The 12,706-nt window shown below is 37.6% G+C and overlaps 1 protein-coding gene across 3 annotated transcripts in view; it reads left to right on the top strand.

Annotated features, from left to right (window-relative positions):
• The first annotated feature begins 138 nt into the window (after positions 1–138).
• Positions 139–12,706, top strand: part of ngfa (nerve growth factor a (beta polypeptide)) — a 76,954-nt gene continuing 64,386 nt past the window's right edge. For 2 of the 3 annotated variants that reach the window (XM_062052108.1, XM_062052106.1), the window contains exon 1: positions 139–309. The gene's annotated coding sequence lies outside the window, so the exon portion shown is untranslated. Of the gene's footprint in view, positions 310–7,833; positions 7,866–12,706 lie in introns of those variants that run through there. The other variant, XM_062052107.1, reaches the window with a different exon arrangement.

Here is a 12,706-nt window from a genome sequence, read left to right as displayed (position 1 = left end):
TGTTTGCCTCTATGTGGCAGCACATGGGAGTGGTCGGCACTAGGACCTTCAGGGAGCAACACATAGAGGGAGGGAGCAGCATTTGGACTCTTGTTACTTAACTTTTTGAACAAACCATTTTCCAAAGACTGTGGGAGGGAGACAGGCAGAAGTGGATGGCAGCAGACTTGGATGCACAGCTTTGAAATCAGGAGTGAGACCTGGACTTTGGGATAATTCCAGGGAGGAGGGTGTGGTGGAATACATCAAGACTTTCCCTGGAAGTGTTCAGATAGTGGAGAGACAAGAGAAGGAACGCCTAACACATTGGTGAGTATTTCTTGTAAATAGAAGCAAGTGTGATATGGATATCAGCTTTGTGTCTTCAGAACACCTTTAATTAATTGGAAGTGGAGCATCTGAATTGAGAGCCTGCAACAGTTTGTTAGAAGATTTGTTTTTTCCACCTCAGACACAATCTGAGGGGTTGATGAATGTCAGGTTTGCTGGAAATGTTCCATGTTAGATCTAGAATAAGTTGTACAACAGGAAGATGGAGAATTAGTCCATTAATCTGGTTGGAGGAACAAAATAATTGAGTTTGGTGAACAAACTTCAATGAGAGCCAGTTTAATTTTATGAAAACCATCAGGTTCACTCTCCCTTACCCCTTTTTCTATCTGCCTAAAACCCCCCTAGGTTTCTATCTGTCTGTCTCTGTGCTCATGTTACACAACCCTCAAAGGCCTTGTAGATTGTGATGAGCTCCAATGTCCAACCTGAAATATGCTGTTGAGGTTCCCCGTTCCTGCTTGTCTGGGTGGGGCCTGCAGGCTGGATCCCCTGTGCTGATGGCCATTGTTTATATCCTGACAGGAATATTTATGTGTACTTCTTTGCATGTTTACAAGCGTGTGTGTGCTCCAGCGAAACCTCATGCCTGCCACTCCTACCAGGGAATTCCTTTCTGGCTTTGACAGGAGAGGAATGTCACCCAGGACACACATTTACTGTACATCCACCAACAGTCACTTCAAACAGAAGACTTACGACCACTCCCAACCTGTTGTCAGTGCAGGATGTTCTTAAATGAGGTTCTGTTCCAATGGTGCTCATCACTGCAGCATTGCACTTGTACACATACTTTAAGTATTTAATACAATAAGTCAGTTTAGTACTGCTCTCTTAAAAGCTTTTTTTTTTTTTTTTTTTTTTTTATGAGCTCATAGCATGCGCTTCAAGGGTTCCAGAGGAATTGCAAGAGAAAGCTGCTACAATTTAGTTATAGATCTGACATGACATAGTCTATGTGCAAGAGTCCATCTGGACCAGCTCTTCTTTTTCTTTGGTCTGTTCTCACTAAACAAAATGTACCATTGACTGACATCATAGACACAGAGAAAATGCCTGTAATATTTTATACCAATGTCACATGACCACTGACATGACTTTCAGATCCAAAAAGCTACATATCAGTCTTACCTAAAATCGACAACTTTGTATAATGCGCTCAGTGCCATATTTTGTTGGAAACACAATTAAACATTAAAAGGCTGTTGGAATATTACAACACAACTTAATTGAATAACAATTTGTTTATCTTGCTGGTACTGTTTAAGGAAGTTTGGTTGCTGGTCTCCAGTGCAAAAAGCAAGCTCCGTGGTTGGACCTGAAATAGGCAACTCTGCAGTTAACATTTTCCTAAATCAAGCACCCCTTTAAGAAATAGATTATAGCTCTGGACACTCTTTCACATAAATGTTCACATAATAATATTGTTGCACGCTGTGACTTTTCTCCTCAACCGCTGCACGCAATTCACTTCAGGTGACTGAGAACATGTCTGTAAAATGTCATCGTGATTTGCAATTAATTGCCGATAACTCAATGAAAATTGGTCTAATTATTACATAACTGTAAATATCAATATTACATGTATGGTAGCATGTCTTGTGGGCCACTCAATAGAATCATACAATTCATATTTTCTCTTTTTTTGTATCCAAACGTCATGGACACCGAAACAATCCAAGGCCCCATAGATACCAGATTAAGATTGCATATTCTGTTTGACCCCACTGTTATTGCAATTCTTGTCTTCTCACTCACCTCTCATATGTTTAATATTGCTGATGGCTCAGAAACAGGATCAGTATCAGGTTTATTGGCCAAGTATGCTCAATACACAAGGGGTTTGACTTGGTATGTGCTCTGTTTTTTTCAATGCAAGAAAAAAAGAAACACGCAAAATACAACAATAGAGACGCGGCGCCATGGATAGCTCACTTTATTACCAATATTTATTTATTGAGAGACTTTCTTGATGATCACATTTGGTCCATTCTCCAAACCTCACTCTGCAGTAAACACACAAACAAACTGGTGTGTGAATGGAAGGCAGATGGACAGTTTTCCACTGCTGAAAAAGATGTCCATGATTATTTATGACCCTCTCAGGTTTCCCTTTGAAGCTGAATTACAGTTTTCCCTATACTTGAGTGTCTGTGTATGAGAGAGAGCGACCTAACAATGAAAATAGTAATGGTTTAATAGTGTTGTCTGTAATATTTACATATCTTTTTGTACCATTTGCTTGAAAGGAATGACAGAAATCAACACTATTGCAGAGGTGATATCTTAACATGTGAGTGGTCAGAGGAAGGATACAGTGACTAAATGGTAGTGACAGCAAGAAAATACATGTGATTACCATTCTATAGCATTGCCTATCAGCAGTAAATAGATACAGCATGTCATCTGGCAACTATCTCTTGATGTGCTTCTAGAAGGGGTGGATGTGATGACACATGTTTTTCAATAGTGTTTGTGTTACAAGAATAGAAAACCAAATTAAGTTATTTGGCTTCTCTCTGGGTGTGTTGTGGGCATCTTTTTTCGAGACAAACCTGTGTACAGTATATTCCTGTACTCCCAGGTTTATCCTGTCTTAGAAGGGACAACCAATATAGAGGTTATACAACATTTGTTGAAATATATGGTTTATCTCAAATATGAAAAGATGAATTAAAGGCCAGAACGGTGAGACGGAGTTAAGAATCTGTACTTAGTTGGAAAGGAAGATGCATCATGTTACCACACAAATGTGCACAAAAGATGGAAAAGTGTATTTTGTCCAAACTGTACATTGTTTCATAGGACACCTGGGCAAGTGAAATGCTGTGACACACCTGGACTGGCTGTTTAACTATGGCTATTTCACCTTAGGGCCCATAGCTAATCTTAAGCAATCTCAAAAAGGTATAATTACACATTCCGTCATCGTAGAAAAAATACTTGCAATACCATTTTTACTTTATTGTTCAAAAATACTGTACTTAAAAAATTGAAACTGCAAGTTGGTATAAACGTATTTTGGTGAACAGGGTGAAAGCAGTAATTTTGTTTTATTAGTGTCTGGAATGTAAAAATATAAGCTTTGCACCAATTTAGAACAGTGACCGTATTTTTATACTTGCATGAAGTAGTCTCGTAAAGGGTTGACACAATGCTAAATAACTTCCCTCACTTCAATTAAGGGTTCTCCCATAAAGACAGAGTACCATACCGTCCGGGCTATAGAGTGCACCGGTATTTTAAGCCGCACCAACCAAATATTAGAATAAATAATGTGAGTGTGAATGTTGTCTGTCTATCTGTGTTGGCCCTGCGATGAGCTGGCGACTTCTCCAGGGTGTACCCCGCCTTCCGCCCGAGTGCAGCTCCAGCACCCCAGAGGGACAAGCGGTAGAAAATGGATGGATGGATGGAAAAAATATCTTTACATGTATTAGCTGCACTGGAAAATAAGCCACAGATATATACCGGTACAAAAGTACAAACATTTTGTAAATGTTTATTTAGCTACCTTATTTGTTTCCAAACGGTGCCTGCAACACGGCATTCAAACGGCTGATGAAACAAAACAGAAGTCATTGTCAGGTACCCAGTAGCTGCAGAAGCTAGCTCTCCAAACAGCTAAACAGACTCAAAAACTCCACGGTGACATTTTGGTGCATTTACGAAACTGAAACAATATAAAATGAATGCCATTAGTTAATAATTCTAATACAGATACTTGTAAACGTGTTGGCATGTTCGCTAATGCTAACGACGCTAGCTTGATTACATTACAACAGCACGAACAACTAGGCATAAAAACACTCCTACAGACATCACAAATGGGACGATTTAGTCAGTATGAATTGTTTTAGTTATTTTGTAAAACTTACAAACGTTGCTTGGAGTGATGAATGAATAATTATTTCGAGCAGAAATGCTATGGACAAATAGTAGACAAACCGAGATGTACTTCTAGTTCAAGACACAAAACAGGAAGTACATTTTCAACCCACAGCACCTGCAGTGAGCAAACTCGTCCATAAATGGTGCCATATCACAAACAATAACATACCTTTTCAGTGTCTCGGTCTGTGTTGAAAACTGTTTTTTTTCATTCAAAACATTATGGCAGCTAGCGAAGAAAAATCCCTAAATTAGCCGCACCGTTTTATAATCCGCAGGGTTCAAAGCATAGGAAAAATGTTGTGGCTTATAGTCCAAAAATATACCGTCAGTCTTGTGTGATTACTTGTTATCTTACTAATTGAATGTTCTTCGCAAATAACTAAAGCCTTTGGAAATAAGATAAGAACCCCATCCTATAATCTAAAATACATTTACATTGAAACCGGGGCGCCGCATCAGAGAGGAAAATATAGGTCAATTCCAGGCACCACAACAAATAGGATTGTTGCCTGGTGGGGCCACAATGTGATTTATTTCAAGGAGCCTAGAATTTCTGGCTGTGCTTTTTACAGTTGCTTCCACAACGCAACTGTATATTCATAACATCAGAGGCTAGCAATTTGTGTTTTGTGGTAGTGTGCTTAAAATAAGCTTAATAAAACTTGCTGAATTGTAAACTTTAAAAAAAAATAAGGATTATATTTTCTGATTTCTCTTTTTTCCACCAAAAAATACCAGGTAGTTTTATTCAAAGATTAAAAAAAACTTTACAGGTACATGTCTTTTTCCAATATATGAATCACCTGTTGGAACTCTCCTAATCCAGCCTGTTATAGTTAAACACAGCTTGACAGATTTTCAGGATGTGTTAAAGTAAATGAGCCAAAGTGCCTGCATGATTTTTCAAGAGGTGCTGACAACTTAAACCACTGATATTTTTTGCACCATGTGGTGCTCAATCACAGCCTCTGCCTTTACTGTTTCCTTAGCCATAATAGTTTTAACAGCAGTGCATGCAACCCAAACAAAGCCGAATGTGTTATTTTGGGAAATGTTAAACCTTGGCACTATCCAGTCAGAGACACATTATTGCAGATTGTCCTATAAAAAACTAAAAGCATTTTTTGTAAGAAAGATCAGGCATACATTTGAAATTCTGGAAACAAACTTTTAGAAGATCAAATAAATTGGATGACTTTTTAATGCACAAAACGTAGACCACATATCATTTTGCTAATCTTTCTGGTAATCAAAGCTGTTAAACTACAGAGGAGGGTAAGAACATCTGGTGTAAAGTGAACCAGCTGAAGCGTTCTGTCTGGAATCAGCAGAAAGATAAAAGGTCGGGAGTTCAACCTCTGGGTTATGCTTGGTGTTTGTTGAGGGAATACTGGGATCTGGAGGTCACTGCATCCCGGGACTGTGAAGCATGTGTCACAGGATCAAGAGAAAAGCACTGATGTCATCTAACGGTAAGCTTGTGCACTCATTCTCACCAATGTTTCCTTTTAAAACTTCTCGTGTTAAAACGTTGAGCTGCTATGTTGGTCTCAATGGGAAGATATCTGGAAGCACACACAGGCACTAACTCATGCATCCGTCCATTTTCTACCGCTTGTCCCTCTCGGGATTGCGGGGTGCTGGAGCCTATCCCAGTTGCATTCGGGCGGAAGGCGAGGTACACCCTGGACAAGTCGCCACCTCATCGCAGACAGGTAGTAACATCTTTATTAAAAATAACGTTACGAAATCCAGAAGTTCCCCAAAAAAGTAAAGGAAAAAAAGAAAATCTTACCTAATGTTAGAAACATAAAGCAGCAGAAGACAATTAGACAATACTTAGTGGAAAGCAAAAGACTGAATAAATGCAGGTCTATAAAAAGTACTCTTTGACCTACGGTCATTGACACAGGAGGGAAGTATCTGATTAGTAAAGGAGGGCGGATGCATCAAAAATATTGATATTATCGATACCAGAGGGATATTCCACAAAACCAGGATAAGAGATCAGGGTCCTGATTTACTAAAGTTTGCGTGTCCTAAAACACGTGCAAACCTGATAGCACACGCAAAGCTGATCCACTAAACGTGTGCAAAGTCGATTGCGTCTGTCAAGTAAGTAGAATAAGGCATGCAATCCCTTTTGCGTTTCTGTCATCATTAATATGCAAAGAATATGCTGATCATCAAAACGTCCGACATACTGGGAGAAGAACATGCAAAAATTATAATTTATCAACACCTTTTTGCGACTTCTATTTATCTATTTTGCGTTTTATTTAGCACGTGTCAGAAGGACGTGCAAACTGACAGTTCCACTCGCAGCTGCAGGATCGGTGATAAATGATGGACAGACGAGTATCCTCCGTTCTATGTGTGTGTGTGTCAACATTTTGGATGGTCGAAAATAACAAAAATATTAGACACCGTCTATTTAGCAAGATCTTTTTATCATTTTTTTGTATACTAGAGGACTTAAGGGGCAGATAAAAACAATTTCAATGTATGCGTTTTGGTGTCTTTAGTATATTTTTAATGACGTGATTTTTTTACATAGTATATATATTAGTAAAAAAGCCTTTGTATCAAAAAAATTTCTTTAAGTTAGCATTTTTTGTGCCTTGAGCGAAGTAATGTGCAGTCTCTTTACAATGAGCACATATTTGGCTGTAAAAAAAGATGCACTGCACGACTGCTTCTAAAATGCCCATAAAAAGTGTTAGATGTCCGCTTCATGTTTGAAAACACAGCAAAACGCTGCAGGTAGGTGCATGATAACCCGCATCTGCAGTGTCTCTTTGGTGAACTCCCGTATAGTACACGCAAAATCCTCATTTAAATAAGTCGGTCTGGACTACTTTAATTGCACACACATGCAACTTCGCCCACTAATAGTACATGCAATTTTATAGATTGCACACAGTGTTTACCGCGTGGTGTTTGGATCCTAGTAAGTCAGGCCCTAAATTGGGAAGTATTGTTTATCCATGATGCATTTGCACAAAGTAACAACAATGTGATGTATTCATTCTCTGTAGCTAGCTTGCTCCAGACCAGGTTAACAATCCAGGATAATTAATTATATGAGGACTGTGCTGTAGAGTGTTCCCGTGGTTTTTTTAAATGTTAACTAATTGTAACATGTTTTTTAAAATAATTTTGCAGAGTGTAAGGCCCTATCCATGGGAGTGGGTTATATTTTGAGAAAGAAGGCAGATGTAAAATGTCAATTAACAAATGGCAGAGCGCTCAACGTGAAATTCAATGGCAAACATTAATTTATGGCAAACATTAACAGTGTTGGCGTTAACACACTTTTTTGTGTCTTTTTATGCATTGAAATCAGAAAGGACGCGCAATTCCAGAAGCCCGCGCGTCCCCTTGACGCGGACTTATTTATTTATTTATTTTACTGCCCGGTTTGCTTGTTTTTTAAAATTTGATCGATTATCGCTTTCTGCTGTTGTTTTGTTTTGTTTATATTTGCCGGATCAAATTTCCGTTCCCGTTTATTGCATTTTTATTGGTCGTAAATTTTAATTCGCCGAACATTTTATCAATTACAAATACTGCCTCCGTTTGCACTCAGACAACTTTACCGCGAGGGGCTGTCAAAAGAAAGACTTCATGTAAACACTAAGGTGAGTGTAAATTCAACCTTTTTAACTTCATCCTGTGCCATGGCTCCAGTAAATGACTTATTTTAGTCTTTGTGAGTCCATGGAAACTTCAGTTGTATCTCCCGCTGAAGCAACATCGTTCGAGGATGGAGACTGTTAGCTGTTAGCTTCAAGATAACCAGCACCTGACCAGACTCCTCCACCCCAAAAACATACTTTGTAGGTCAACAAACGGGGCAAATATGTGCCTTTTGAAGTGTTAATGTGTGAGGAGTGTTCAAAAGAAGTCTCTTGGGGACGTGGCTGACAAGTTAGCAAGTGTTGCTCGCATCGCTGACAGTGACGTCATCACGGTCATTGTTTACTGAAGCAGAGATGCTGACTGCATTATGATACGTGCATGCGTCGCCAGGCTCTGCTTTTTATCGATAGACTTATCAGATGTAATTGTTTATCATCTATAGCAGGGGTGTCAAAAGTGTGGCCCAGAGGCCATTTGCGGCCCGCAGATAATGTTTTAAAGGCCCACAGCACATTCTAAAAATAATATTAAAATAAGCAAAAACATAACAAAAGTGGAATAAAAAAGCTTACAGGTGAAATGTAATTTAGAAAAAGTTGCAATGTTGACTAATAAAACAAAGCTGTTTTTTTTCTTTAAAACTTTCATTGCTCAAAACATAATATTAAATCAAAATCAATGTTTTTATGAATTATTGACCTATCCAAGGCTCCGATTACTTCACATCAAATATTCCGCTTTAAAAAATATTTTTTGTGGAACATTTTCCATTTTTTTGTGTGTTTGCCATAAAAAAACAAAAACATAGTTTTCTTTGACAAAAAGGGCAGGAAACAAACAAAAAAACAACATGAAAAAAACAGACAAACAAACTTAGAATTGACAGATGGATCTGAAGTTGATGTAGGCTCTAAAGATTTAAGCGTTAAATAAATGGCACACCATTATCATCATTTCATGACCGAAGCAAACAACTTTTTACACTTTTATACTGAAATAAATACACCTACAACTTATAAAATACAAATATAGAAAAACTACTGGCAGCGGTAAAGTTTAGATCCATTAAGGAAAGAAGAAAGTGAATGAATGTTTATAACTGAATAAATGTATATATGCATAAAAAATTGTTTTCTTTTGTATTATTTTTTTTTAATGAATTAAGTAATGTTTATGACAACCTTTTTCCAAAACACAATATAGAATGTGGGCTATAACAGGATAATGCATACATTTATCATTTGTTTTCAAAACGGTTACAAAAAAGTGGGACCCCAAAAATTTACTGTGGGACCCCATTTTGATGACTTGAGATTTTGAAAATTCCTAGCGCCAACACTGATTGATTTATGGCAAATATTTTCTTGCTCTGACAATAAGTAGAATGTATTGGCAACATTCTGAATGCTTTTCACAGTTTGGTGGTGCAGTGGTTAATTATCTATTAAGTCAGATGTCCTGAGTTTGACCCACTATTGGGGTTTGTGGCAGGAAGAGTAACTAATTTAAGATTATTAGTATGTTCACTTTCTTATTTTGCAAAAATATAATAATTTTTGAACAATTTATTTAAAGTTGTTTTACTCCAAATCATGCATCTCATTAAATTCAGTTTCGAATCAAATGCAGTGAATCCGGCCAAAACATCCTTGGGCAAGACACTTTACCAACTTGCTCCCAGTGACACCCACTCTGGTTTAAATGTACCTTAAAGATGTAGATAATGGGTTCCACTACTGTATGTCAAGCGCTTTGAGTATCTATAGAAAAGAGCTATATAAATATAATTCATCTTACTTCACTACATTCTATTGTATTGGTTTTTTTTATAAAATATTTATCATCCTAAAGTTTTTTTTTATTTTAAAAGGCAATGGTGGTGTTTTGGGGCTGGGGGGCATGCACAGGATTAAATAGTTTTCCACAAAATAGTTTTTTGAGGTACGCGTTGCGTCACAGAACTAAATAAACGTGTATCCCGAGGTACCACTGGACCATGAAAATAGTTTCAATCAAATAATTTAAAAAAATGTAATCAGGGCCAGGGTCCTCAAAATAGGACCCTTTTACTACACTTCATTCAAACTTCAAGTGAAAAATAATCAGGGTTGTCTTCGACTGAAGATTTTTATAGTCAAATCTAATTGTTAGATTTTGCACATAGTCAACAATGGAGTTTTCTTGTTTTTTTTTATAAATAAACAAACAGTGATATGTAATAGAGTATATTGACTGATCACAAGGTGTCAGTAACGTTATATGGATTTGCTTTAAAACTTCCATCCATCCATTTTCTATCACTTGTCCCTCTCGGGTTCGCGGGGAGTGGAGCCTGTCCCAGATGCACTCGGGCAGAAGGCAGGGTACACCCTGGACAAGTCGTATATGTGAATATAACAAAGTTAATTAAAGGTACTTATACATTTGATAGTCTTTCATTAAATCAAACAAAACAAAGATTTCATTTGCAAATGTTTCCACCTTAAAGAAAGGCTAAACCACATTGTGTGAGGACTTGGGCTGTGGCGTGCAGCGCCAAGAAGATGTCGAACTGTTCTAACAAAGATTCTGTAGGTAAACCTGAGGAAGGATCATTACATTTGCAAGAGGAAAGCTACTTGTCCAGGGCGAGGCGGTGCGTCTTGCTGTGTCCAATATCTGGCAATCAGTCCCACCTGCCACTTCACGACTAGCCTTTAACATCCAACGACTGTGAGGTTCAAAGTCGAATCAGACTCTTCCGAATCAAACAAGGAATGTTTGGAATGGATATACTGCATATATATACATATATATATATATATATATATATATATATATATATATATATATATATATATATATATATATATATATATATATATATATATATATATATATATATATATATATGCAGTATATCCATCCATCCATCCATTCATTTTCTACCGCTTGTCCAGTTCGGGTCGCGGACGTGCTTATATATATATATATATATATGTGCTTATATATATATATATATATATATATATATATATATATATATATATATATATATATATATATATATATAAGCACGTCCGCGACCCGAACTGGACAAGCGGTAGAAAATGAATGGATGGATGGATGGATATACTGCATATATATATATATGTTAGGTCAGAAAAAATTTAGAGGCTATATCATCCCTACAAGCCTGTTTCACAGGTTTCCCTGCTGGTCAGGGGATTTTAATTTTAATTTGAATTTTAATTGAAATCCCCCCAATAAAATGATATAGCCTCTGAGTTTTTTCTGACCTAACGTATATTCCACTCTACCCCGGTATTGAGCACTGTATAACGGATAAACCACACATATATATATATATATATATATATATATATATATATATATATATATATATATATATATATATATATATATATATATATATATATATATACATATATATATATATATATATATATATATATATATATATATATATTTTTTTTTTTTTTTATATATATATATATATATATATGTATATATATATATATATATATATATATATATATATATATATATATATATATATATATATATATATATATATATATATATATATATATATATATATAAGGAAGAAAAAAAAGCAAAGTAACTTTACCATGTGTCTGACAATATTTGTGGCGTTGTTGAACACTCTGGGAGTGACAAACAAGCATTGGCTTCGCATACTCACCGCTAGCATTAGCACAAACTAGCAGTGTGAGGCGATCCTTCATTGGCTTGTGTCCCGGTAGTGCCTTCTTCTTCCCTGAAAAAAAGGTTATTTTTCAGTTTCATCACAATTAAAGACTTGCGGGGGACCAAAGCTCCCTTCGCTGATAAAATCCTCAAACTGAAGGGGCCGCAAGGCAGAGGCTAAAGAGATAAAATGCTAGCTGTATAGCTTGTCTACTTTGAAGCTATACAGCAAGACTGAAAGTTTGGGCACATTTCAAGCGTTTTTGATCACACAAAGTCATTTCTAAGACATAGCTTTGACAGGCGCAAAGTACAACAATTGCGGAAATAAATGTCAGAAGTGCCGATAGCCATCCAAGCTTTTCGAAATGGCTGAGCCCCTGTGTACAGGATGTAAAGATGATGTGACGTAGGTGGCCCCGCCTATTAAAAACGGCCGTACCTGCATGTAGAAGAAACAGCCCTAAATATAATGTTTCACCCTAGTGCAGGGGTCGGCAACCCGCGGCTCCGGAGCCACATGTGGCTCTATGGCCACTCTGATGCGGCTCAGCTGCATACATGCCGACCCTCCCGATTTTCCCAGGAGACTTATAGATTTCAGTGCCTCTCCTAAAAATCTCCCGGGGCAAATTTTCTCCAATTTTCACCCTAACATCTAAATTACGGGCGTGCCCTGATGGCACTGCATTTACTGTCCTCCATAACCTGTACCAACAGCGTGCCAGGCCGGCCACATGTTGTATGAAGTTTTTACTTGTACACGTGAGAGACAGCAAGGCATGCTTGGTCAACAGCCACACAGCTTACACTGACAGTAGCCGTGTAAAACAACTTTAACACTGTTACGTTACAAATATGCGCCACACTGTGAACCCACACCAAAAAAGAATGACAAACACATTTCTGGAGAACCTCCGCACCGTAACACAACATAAATACAACACAACAAATACCCAGAATCCCATGCAGCCCTAACTCTTCCGGTCTACATTATACACCCCTGCTACCACCAAACCCCCCCACACATCAACCCCCCCTCTGTGCGTCGGTTGAGGTGGGCGGGGTTTGGTCGTAGCGGGGGTGTATAATGTAGACCGGAAGAGTTAGGGCTGCATGGGATTCTGGG

The sequence above is a fragment of the Entelurus aequoreus genome, linkage group LG07, assembly GCF_033978785.1.
Source record: "Entelurus aequoreus isolate RoL-2023_Sb linkage group LG07, RoL_Eaeq_v1.1, whole genome shotgun sequence".
Lineage (NCBI taxonomy): Eukaryota > Metazoa > Chordata > Actinopteri > Syngnathiformes > Syngnathidae > Entelurus > Entelurus aequoreus.
The sequence above is the reverse complement of the archived record's forward strand: the minus strand, read 5'-3'. Positions and strand labels throughout refer to the sequence as shown.